The sequence below is a fragment of the Tupaia chinensis genome, unplaced genomic scaffold (assembly GCF_000334495.1).
Source record: "Tupaia chinensis unplaced genomic scaffold, TupChi_1.0 Scaffold000138_1, whole genome shotgun sequence".
Classification (NCBI taxonomy): domain Eukaryota; kingdom Metazoa; phylum Chordata; class Mammalia; order Scandentia; family Tupaiidae; genus Tupaia; species Tupaia belangeri.
In genome coordinates, this window is record NW_006159608.1 from 833,935 (window position 1) to 844,240 (window position 10,306).

Sequence of the window (10,306 nt, forward strand, 5' to 3'; positions counted from 1 at the left end):
TGTATAGTGAATTAAGGTAGAAAATAAAAATTAAAAAAAAAAAAAAAGAAACAGGAAAAAAAAAACCAGTTGGGAGATAAGACAACCTGAGCTTAACTCAGATAAATAAAAGATTGTTTTTATTTCATCATAAAAAAAAAAAAAAGAAAGTTAAAGCTACATTCAATCTCAAATTCCCGCCAAACAAAACTTGGACCACTGTTTCATGGTCCTGGAAACCTAAGGAAAAAAACACTCTATTTTGATGAACTTTCTGTCTGTGAAGAACCAGAATCACTGGAGTTAACTAAATATGTTCGACTATCATGGTGTAATTTTTCAGGCAAGTGGCCTGCACAAGCCAGTTCATTTTCTTTACTTGCCATGTCACGGCCCCCACTTCTAGGGGACTGGGTTTCTTTTTCTGTAATAAGGATTTGGAAAAGGATTATGAACTTTCTGCAATAGATCACCTTACATAGTTTATCTGGGGTTTTCACAACTTGTCCAACTGTTCTATTTATGTAATCAGCCCACTGTTTTGGCGATTTCTTAACCTCCTTCATGTTCTCCTTAGTGAAATTAGAGGTCATTTTTTGGGGAAGACCAGTGGGATGATCCTCAATGCTATTACAGAAGTTCCACTTTTTAGCACTGTGGGTTTCAGAGGCCATAATCTCTTAAACGCCAGGCCTCAGGGTACCTTAGAGCATCAGCCCAGCACTGGTGCTGACAAACCTCCCCAGCAGCCAAGGGTGTCCCTCCCCTCCTGCCCCACCCCACTAGGGCCATTCAAATGTGGCTCCTCGATAAAGTCTTCTTAAATAAGACCCCCAGAGCACAGGCAATAATCCCCAAAAAGACAAATGGGACTACATTAAACTAAAAATCTGCTGTATGCAAAAGAAACAATTAGACTGAAGAGACAACTCTCAGAGTGGGAGAATATATTTGCAAACTGTGCTTCAGATAAGGGACTAATAACCACAATATACAGGAAACTCAAACAGCTTACGCAGACCAAAAAAAAAAAGGAAGAAAACACAATCCAATTTAAAGATTGGCAAATGAGGTGAACAGACAACTCTCCAAGGAAGGCAAAAGAATGGCCAGGAAATACATGAAAAAAAAAAAAAAAAGCTCAACATCTTACCGTAAGGGAAATGCAAATCAAAACCACAATGAGCTACTGCTTAACTCCATTCAGAATGGTTAAGATTGAAAAAACAAAGAACGTTAAAAGGAAATCTTCCTACACTGTTGGTGGGAATGCAAATTAGTATAACCACTGTGGAAAATAGATAAGTTCTTCAAAAGTCTACAAATAGAACTTCCACTCTTGGGTATCTATTTAAAAAACAGAAAAACAGATTTCCATCTCCAGACCCGTGGCCTAAGGGACACTGAGGCATCCTCCCCCCCCCCATCAGCTCCAGCTCTAGCTTCTCCAACCCTCTCTCTCTCTGTCAGCAAGGAAGACTTTTTATTTCCTTCTCCTCTTCTTTCTTTTGTTAATTTCCCACTTCTTATCCCACCAGACTGCCCCCATTTCTCCAGCAGAGCCCATTTCCATCTCCAGACCCCTGGGGGGGAGGTCTTTATTCTCTTTATTCTCTCTCAAACTCTTTTCTCATCCATCTTATATTGTCATCTCCTGCTTATCCTCCACACACCATAAAGGGCCAGACAGGTCTAGAATCACAGTTTTCAAATATCCTGGTATGATAAGGCTCCCTGGGAGCCTCCCTTTTACTTAACCAGCTGCAAAAGGAAAGACTGCTCTTCAAACTCCTGAGTAGAAGACTCCTCCTATGCAGACCACATTGCAAAACACAGCCGAAGAAAGACTTCTGTACACAGCTGTTCACAGTAAAAGGGAAATATTCTTGTTTCCAGTCAAAGAAACATTCTCCAAAACGGTGTCCAAAAGTGAATACATCTCCCCATGGCTAGAAGTAGAAGAGCCTCAGGTCTAAATAGACCAGGAAATATGTCTTCACCAAAAGAACACAATAACTCCCCTCCCTCTCTTGAAAAAACAGATGTTACCAAAATGTTAGAGAAAGAATTTAGAATATTCATGGTGACAAAGCTCTATTAGTTGAAACAGAAAAGAGACAATGAGCTACAGGAGATTAGGAAGTCACTCTATGATATGAAAGAAGAAATGGACAGTCTAAGAAAGAATCAGATGGAGCTATTAGGGATAAAGTCTGTAATACAGGAAATCAAAAACTCTCTAAAGAGTATTAAAAGTCAAGTATTAAAAAAAGTATTAAAACTTGTAGAAGATAAAACCTCTGACCTAGAAAAAAAAAAAACAGATAGAGAAAAATAACAAAAAAAATGAAGATAATATATGAGAAGCATTAGACTCCTTTAAATGTCCAAACATCTGAATAATTGGTTTCCTAGAAGGTGAAGGAACTAATAAGGGCACGGAAAATCTATTCCATGGGAATAGAAAACTTCCCAAGTCTAGAGAAGCACTCACACATTGTTATACCTTAGATAGAACTGCATTGTTTATAAGTAAAGCCATTTTGTAAAGCACCACCATTTTGTGACTTATGACATGTAACAGCATTACCCTAACTGATCGCAAGACATACAGGCAGCACGCTACAGCTGCAAAACCACGATAAGGAAGCTAAACATGCCTGGATGACCCACAAAACCAGGACCTCCACAGACACTACTCAGAACTATCACTCGGTCATTCTGAGCAGTCAGAATGGACTTTTCTCCCCGAGAACGGAGTTGAGTCCTCCCTCAATCTCAGATTTCAAACTGTGAGACGGACCTAGCTGAGTCCTCCCCTGGTCTCAGACCTAAACACCAGCAGAAAACATCACCGCTGCACGGGCTAGCTGCCAGTACCAACGTATGCTAGTTCTGTTACTGAGCTCAAATCAGGTTTGCTCGCCCAAGCGCTATGAAACCAAACCCTAGGCACATGGTGTGATGAAGGAAAGTACAGCTTTATTGCAAAGCGCAAAGCAAGGAGAGCAGGCAGCTCATGCTGAAAAGACCCGGTCTCCCTGAGATGTTCCCCCACACGTGTTTTTAAGGGCAAAATTAGGGGCAGAGGTCCCAGGCACATGATCAGTTCAGTGATTGGTTCAAGAGGGCATGTTCATCTCGTGGGCATTCTTGATTGGTGAAGCTTTAATCAAATTTCTCTTCAGGTTTCTGGAGCCATTCAGCCTGGAGTCTTTGAGCTCACAACCAGCAGTTTCCAGCCTACAAACATCTTACATATTGAAATGAAAACCTTCTCTTTCCTGTAAGTGAGAGTTTTAGAGGTCAAATGGCCCTCATTCATGGTCCATGTTTGTCATCATCATAACCAAAGTCTGAAGACTTATTCCTCACCCTGGGCCATTGCAACATAAATGGACTTTATATTTCAGGAACCCTAGAAAATACATTAGAGGGTTCTTGCTCGGTTTCAGTCTCCCCTATTCTTAGAAAAACCTCTCAATCCTGAGGGAAAATGGACAATGACCAATCTGGCTGCTTCTTGCTGAATGAGGATATAGTTTCAGAGGTCAGGATTGGAGGAAATAGCATACATTTATTTCACAATACTCAGAATTTTCTCTTTAGTTTTTCAATACTATTATGCTAGTACCAGCTTCTGTTGTTATATTTTCAAATCTGAAAGCACATTTAATTACAATATAAAATAAGACAGCAAAGTTGCTGATGAGGACAGAAGTCTGACTACATTTTCCTATTTTTCAAAATCCTTTCCAGGGGGCCTGGAGAGACTCATGCCCACAAACATTAACAGATCATTTTGACAGGAGTCTTCCTACCCCCCATCCCTGCAGTAGTATCTTTGTGATATAAATATTAAGTCTCCTCATCTCTGTTAAAGTACATTCTTTTCTGATTTCAGCAATCTTCCTTTTTTTTTGGAGAGATTTTCTCTATAGGGCGCGTGCGCTCGCCAGACAAAGAGAGACATAGAGATGGAAAGTGAGAAATCACCCCCCCAGGGGGGATGGTCATGCCTCAATCCCTTCTCTTCCATTCTCCTCTCGGGATCTTGGGCACGCACGCACACGTGCCCAGCATGAGTTTTAAGCCACCGGGTCCGGGATGTGAACCGCAGTCGACTACGTGGGAGTCCAGTGACATAGCCATTACACTAACTGCTGGTTCCCAGCAACCTTCTTTTTTTAATCACCAACTTAAAAACTATAAAACCCACCTATAATTTACAAGCCCTCCTCCCATTCCATTTGTCCTGTCTTTTTGGGCTAGACTAATAGAAAATTGTTTCACTCTTCAATAGATTTCAAACTTAGTCTCTTGCCCTCAAAACCAAATAAAAGGAACCCCTGTACCTTATCACCCCAAGAAAGGCATGTTTTGCCTTCTCTCTGGGCCCAGGTCACCCATATTTTACTTAGAGATAAAACTGCATTATTATTTTTGCAGAGTTGGTTATTTACCTCATCACTAGCCTATTTTTATCAGTAGCCAGGTAGCTTAGTACTTTTTTTACCTAAAATTTGTAAGTGTAACAAGAAATGTTGTCATCCTGCAAACTCTTCTTTAATAAGCCAAGACATAATTCAAAACTATTTATGGTCTAAGACAAATTTTGCCAATGAAATACAGTGAAAATAAAAGGCTGAGGTGAACTGATAGAATTTCCTGGCCTGCTGTTTCCATTCACACTTATTATACACCAGTGATTTGGGGAGTCTATCTAATTGATCATCCTCAGCATGTAAATTTTCAATAAAAGCAGTTTTAGCTTTAATGAATCAAAATTTAAAAATGTGAAAAAACTTGCTTAAGACTTAAAGCCAGGAAATAAAGGATTGTGTCCAACAGTAGGTAGATACTTAAAAACTCAAAAACAAATATGTACGGAGCTAAAATCTAGTAATAAGTGCACTATAGTTTTTGTGAGAAACATTTTTCTTCTTTCCATTTTCCATTTTTACCAAAGAAAAGCATAGTAAAACTAACTTATCTGGAAAAAAAAAAGTTTAGCTTTAATTTGATCTGTTATTTGCACAAAGTCCAATAAGAATACTAATCAATTTAGTTGGCTTTGCTGGAACCTTTTATAAGGAACTGACGGGGCCATGCAGACAACACAAGCTGGTAAAGAGGCTGTCTCTGATGTCTAAAGGCAAGGCCTGGGCTGGAAAAAAAAACTGCAAGACAAGGCTGGTGGTTTACTAACCCTCCTTGTGTCGTTTTACTGGCCTGTAGTTAATTTCTCTGCCATGAGTTTTACTGTTATTACAGTACCTTGCAAGGGTAAAGGGCCAGGGAACCTAAGACAGACTCCCCCACCTGCCTGTTTTAAACTAAAATTAACATATGTTAAGTTGAGTTAGTATAAGCCAAATTAACATATGTAGACTAAGTTAGTTTAAGGCTAGTTTTACTTAAATACACCTTGTTAAAGCTACACGCCAAAGTTAACTTGTATTAGGCCAAATTAGCACAAGAATTCACTGATTAACAGACAAAGAATTCAGCAAATACAGGGACCTGTGGGTTAATAGAGGAAGGACAGATCTGGCTAATAGAGACAGGATAAACAAACCTGAAGGCTTCAGGAAGAAGAGTAACTATCTTAGCTGAAAGTTCTTATCTGGTCCGAGGCAAGAAACGAATAGTACCTAATTACAAGCAGTTTCTCCCCTGTGTGCCGCTAACTATGGAAAACTGCTAATAAAACACCCTGTGTTGTCTCCTGAGCTACAAGACCCTCTCACCCGAAAAGGCTCTGTCCAGCAATCAAGATTTAAGAAGAAAATGCACCAGACAAATAGATTCCATCAACCTGAGAACTGTAATTGATTATAACTAATCATACAAGACAGATATCATGTTTTATGATTATTGTTCCTGTGCCTTGAATTATGTTTCGTAAAGTAAATCTTTTATTTCCCCCTCACCCCTCCTACTTCTGTAAGACATCCCTCAATAAATACATGCATTTGACAGCTGCTAGTGCAGCAGCCTGGAGCTAACTCTGGCTGTGACCGGCTAAGAACATGCTAAGAAGCATTGAGGTCTTAGTCTAATTTTGTTTCTGTTCACCTGCACCACCTCCGACGAGTCAACCCACCCCCGCCGAGGCTGGACCCCAGCAAGGAACTTCAGATTAGACTCTTTAAGAAGCCTCCTAAGGTTACTGAGCCAAGTCAGGAATCCATCCTCTGACAGTGCCTTTAAGTACCTGTACTTGAAAGTTTTGGGACCTGTCAGGAAGTGACATTCTTTACTTATATCGATAGATAAATAACCAACTGTAAAAATTAATAATTAATAATTAATGCAGTTTATTTCCGAACCAAACATGAGTGACCTAGGTCCAGAGAAGAGGCATACATGCCTTTCTTGGGGTGATCACAGTCAGGGGTTCCTTTTATTTGTTTCCAAGATTGAAGACAAAATTTAGTGAAGAGATTTTCCTTGGTCTGGCCCAAAAAGGTGAAACATGTGGAAGCGGGGGCTTGTAGGTTATAGGTGGGTTCTACAATTCCTAGGCTAGTGAGTGGAAGGAAAGATCTGTGTCCTGGGAAGAGATTTTTTTCTAAATGCTTAATCTACATCTCAAGGAAAGGGAAGTCCTGTGCCATGGGAAAGTTAGCAAAATAATATACTGTAATCAGTTGACTATACATCTGAAAGATACTATGTCAGGGACAGGATTTAGGAAGAACCCTATTAAATGGGGGGGGCGGGGAATGGTCTGTTAATGTTTGTGGGCATGACTCTTTCTAGGCTCTCTTGAAAGGACTTTGGAAAAATAAGAAAAAGCAGTCAGACTTCTGTCCACAGTACCCCCTGTTGTCCAAAAATCATTCCTCTGAATGCATGTGTAGGTCACAAAATTGACAGGTCCCATGTTGTTAGGAAGACTCCATCCCTAATAGTCAGATCCCACGGTACTAGGGAGGCTCATTCCTAGTAATCAGATCCCACAGTGCTAGGGAGGCTCGTCCCTAGGAGTCAGGTCCCATGGTGCTAGGGAGGCTTATTCCTGGTAGTCAGGTCCCATGGTGCAAGGGAGGCTCATCCCTAGGAGTGAGGTCCCATGGTGCTAGGGAGGCTCATTCCTAGTAGTCAGGTCACAGAGTGCTAGGAAGGCTCATTCCTAGCAGTCAGGTCCCATTATTATAGACAGTGGAGTCCTGGGGGAAGGACATCAGGTCCCATTGTTACAGGCAGTGGATCCTGGGGGATGGACATATTTGACTCAATAGCCACTTGTCTCTGGGAGAAGGAAAATCCAAGCCTCAAAGGGAAGCAATTTTCAGAAGTATGAATGGCAAAAATGAAAAATATGTATAAATAACTTGACAGCAGTTCAGTATAATAGAAGTAAATGAGAAAACATTTTTTTCTATCATACACAGCAATTTAAGATAAACTTATAACTGAGTGTCATTTCAAGAGCATTAATCCCATAAATTCATGATTTGAACATATTAGTACCAATAATACATAAAAAAAATAAATACAGTTGACAATGATCCTTACATAAACTGATATGCCAGATTAGCTTTTATAAAAATAAAATGCATCTTTTTGAGGTTTTCCAGGGAATCTACTGAAAAAAAAAAAAATGAACGTTTAGGTCTAAAAAAAAAAGTTTGAAAAAAATACTATATTAAGAACATGTCAGAAAATTCAATACAGTATTGGGATACAAAAGGATTATAAGTTACAGAGTATATTTAACTAAGTTGACAATTAAAAAAAGTTACACAATTTAAAAGTCCTTTAAAGCTCTGTTTGTAATTAAATTTCACTAAATACAAACATTAAGCATAAAAATGTTTCTTATTTCTTAAGCAAGTTACTAAGTCGTAGAAGTCTTCTGCAGAATGTTTGCAGTTTACTGAGAGTTTAGTACCAAAAGCTTGATTTTTAAGTACAGGACACAAAATAACTTTTATTTTTTTTCCTAGGAAAACATATATATAGTGCTTTTTTTTATTTTAGCCAACTTATTATGTAAAACTCAATCATAAATTTTTTTAATGAAATTTACTTTTTGTCTCTATTTTTTTCCTCTCACCTCAAATTTTAACCTAATATATCTTGATTTAGTATTTGTCCCTTTTTTCTAATTAAAAATGTATTTGTTTTAGTCATCTGGCCTTAGCACAAATACTTTACAGTAATTTTTTTTACAAACAAAAACAAGAAAAAAAATTTCTTTTCTTTTTGGTGAGAGGTTTTTGCTGTAGAGCACATGCGCTCACCAAAAAGGCAGGAACAGACAAACAGAAAGCGAGAAATCACCCTCCACCCAGGGGGGAAATGGCCACACCACAATCCCTTTTTCTCCATTTTCCTCTCAGGATCTTGGGCAACGCAGGCACACACACCTGGTGTGAATTTAAGCCACCGGGTCTGGTCTGGGACTTGAACCACAGCCAACTACATGGGAGTTCAGTGACATAGCCATTATGCCAACTGCTGGTCTCAACAAAAAAATTTTTTTTCACTGTTTTTTACTTTGGGTTAGACTGACTTCTGAATAGGCTTTTGGGAACCTCCCCTTAGAAAATAAATAAGAGATGCTTTAACTAACTCTGACCACAGCCTTCCATTTACTGTCAAGCAAGACCACAGAACTGTTTCATCCTATTCCCACAGGTGGGCCCAGGTCACAATGGCATGTTATTTAATCAAGGTGTCAGCCATTTGTGTGACCTCTATCCATCCCATACTAAGAAAGCCTTTTAGGTAAGATGGGCTGAAACAGTTTTTGGCTTTTAAATCGCCCTCTAAGAATTTTACAAAATATACTTTTTTTTGAGAGAGAGATTTTTGCTACAGGGCACATGTGCTCACCAGACAGACAGAGAGAGACAGAGAGACAGAAAGTGAGAAATCACCCCCCAGGGGGGATGGCCACGCCACAATCCCTTCTCCTCCATTCTCCTCTCTGGATCTTGGGCACCAACACACATGCGCCCAGCGTGAGTTTTAAGTCACTGGGTCCAGGACGTGAACCATGGTCGACTACATGGGAGTCTAGCGACATAGCCATTACACTAACTGCTGGTCCCCAGAATATACTTTAATATAACCTTAATAACCCTTTATTTAGACAGTCCCTCAAAAAAAAAATGTTAAAAAGAATATTTTTATGCCTTCCTTGTAGATTTTTATTCAAATGAGATTTTTTGTTTTGTAACTTTGTATGTAGAATAACATATATTAATGTTAATTTTTACCCTTTTGTAACCTTAATTTTTTTTTTCAGAATTATGTAAATAATTCAACCAGAGAGAGAAAGAAAGGAGGCTGCCAGGTCTGGGATTCTAACTATAGCCAGCCATGTGGGAGCGTTTTAACAGCCATTTTGGAGCCCAGTATCTTAACTATCATTCCACCTGCCAACACTCTTAACCTTGACTTTTTTTATAAGTAAGCAATTTGGCTTGTCATCTATTAAAAAAAAAAAAAAAAGTTTTCTATAGGACAAAATAACCCTAGGAGTCAGAAACCAAGTGAAAAGCTTTACAGTTTATATTAATCAATAGTAATTAATATAGCATTAATTCCATTTAAGATGTAAAATTAGCTGAAAATTTTATAACATTAAATTTATAATAATCAGATTTATCTTAAAAACCTATACCTGGGCCATCTAAATACCAAAAGGTACCAGAAAGTCAGTTATTTATTTCTCTATTACCTTTTTTAACATGTTGAATATGTGTATCATATGAATATTAGATATTTACCTTAATTTGCTGTTAAGTCTGAAATCTATTTCTACTAAATCAATAAAACCAAAACAATTTTGTAGTTTGATTTTTAAAACCTAGGCTGACAATTATGAAGACATCTTTAATCTTTATTTTTAAATTTGTAGGCTTATTTACTTAAGTCATGTGAACTTGAAAGCATTTGAATTAAATGCTATGAGCGCTCTTTCTTTACATGTCAAATTTAATAGAATTCCTTACGGACTTTGTCGTATAAACATGACATACAACATACATAAGTACAACACAAACGAACATATAAGAGAGTTAAAAAGTATCCCTGTGTTAAACTAGCCCTTCCTATCTGACTCTTGCCAACAGGAAAGTTGTTATCATCCTCCTGGTATCCCAGATATACACACAGGAAATTCACCACTGGAATGAAACATGGAATTGACATCCAGGAAGTGCATCCACATGTGGATGCTAATTCTTTCAAAGACTATGAAAAATCCAAGAAACAAAAGAGACTAGATACTAATGACAGACCTTCTCCTGCTAGAAAAAAAAAAAAAAAAAACAAAAAAAAAACTGTTTAAACAACACCCAGGGCATGA

At 38.3% G+C, this 10,306-nt stretch overlaps 1 pseudogene; it reads right to left on the minus strand.

Annotated features, from left to right (window-relative positions):
* The window catches only part of LOC102468259 (KATNB1-like protein 1), a 2,356-nt pseudogene extending 1,544 nt beyond the window's left edge, over nucleotides 1-812 (minus strand).
* Nucleotides 813-10,306: the final 9,494 nt, after the last annotated feature.